This window comes from Ursus maritimus, unplaced genomic scaffold (assembly GCF_017311325.1).
Source record: "Ursus maritimus isolate PB19 unplaced genomic scaffold, ASM1731132v1 scaffold_12, whole genome shotgun sequence".
Classification (NCBI taxonomy): domain Eukaryota; kingdom Metazoa; phylum Chordata; class Mammalia; order Carnivora; family Ursidae; genus Ursus; species Ursus maritimus.
Genome location: NW_024423564.1, coordinates 33,406 through 34,728, shown reverse-complemented (window position 1 = coordinate 34,728; position 1,323 = coordinate 33,406).

Genomic DNA, 1,323 nt, shown 5'->3' with positions numbered 1-1,323 from the left:
GGGGGGGGTGTGGACTCCGGCCCGACCCCGCCCTCCCACGTTCGGCCTCCCGGTGTCCGTGGGACCGGGGTCCTCTGACGCAGCGGACACTCTCGCTTGCCTTTCTTGGCTTCGTGTGGTGAGCGGCTCTCCCTGCCATGGGGAGGGCCGTCCCGACGCCGCGCTGCTCACCGCCTGGGCGTGCTGAGCGCGTTGCGCCTGGCCCTCCGTGGTGCCCCTGGAGCGCTCCAGGTTGTCTCAGGTGCCCGAGGCCGAGCGGTGGCGTCGTTTCCTGTTCCCAGCGACCCCCTCGGGCCACCGCTGTTGGTGGCGTAGTCCGAGGAGCGGGTGGTGGAGTCGGTAAGGGAGGACCACCTGCCCCCCACGGGGATGCGGGCGCCTCGTCGTCCCTCCCCGAGGGGTGCCGTTTCTTCGCCCCAGCATGCCACGTCCGTCTCCGCCTCTCGTGGCCTCGCCGGAGGCACGGAGCTCTTTCCGGGCGGTGACGCGAGCATGGTGTGCGTGGCGGGGCAAGGACGGTCTCCTGGTTGGGCCCCAGCCGTGAGCGCTCAGGATTGCCCTGTGCCTGCCCCTTGCCGCAGACCTACCCCCGCCCCCCGAGCCCTTGGCGGCCTTTGGAGAGCCGTTTAGCGGGGCCCGGTCGGGGGACGAATGGGTGGGGGCGATGCGCCCTCGGTGAGAAAGCCTTCTCTAGCGATCCGAGAGGGTGCCTTGGGGTACCGGAACCCCCCAGCTGCCGCCCCTCCTCTGCGCGTAGTGGCCACCGATGCGGGGTGACTACCGTTGCGTGTTGGGCAGAGCCCCCTCTCCGTGAGGGGTCTGCCGGCCCCGCGGCGGGGCCGAGCGCCGCTCTTTGCCTACCGCGGCCTGCGCCTCCCCCCTCCGAGTCGGGGGAGGATCCCGCTGGGCCTGGCCGGCGTCCGGCGCGCGGGGCTCCCGCGTGCGTGCGAGTGCGCGTGCGGCCACTCCCTCGCGGTGCTGTGTCTCCCGAGGGGTGGGGCGCCCCCCCGCGCGGCCCGCTTCCCCGTGCCGTGCGAGCGGCTGTCTCCCGCCCGCTCCCGTCCCGAGTTGCCGCCGGGGGTGGCGTGCGGGCACGGGTCGGGCCGCTCTCGCCTGGGGGTTGCTTCCCCTGGGTCGTGACTCCGGGATGGACCAGACGGATGGACGGAGGTTCTGCTGGGCCCCTGCGGCGGGGGTCACGTGGGGTTTTTTGGGTCCCAGCCGTGGTGGGGCCTGGTTCGCGGGGGGGGGCCCGCCAAGGGTGCTGAGGCCGGCCGGCGTCCCGGGCGTCGCGGGACCGCTCTCATGCTGGTGGCGGTGGGG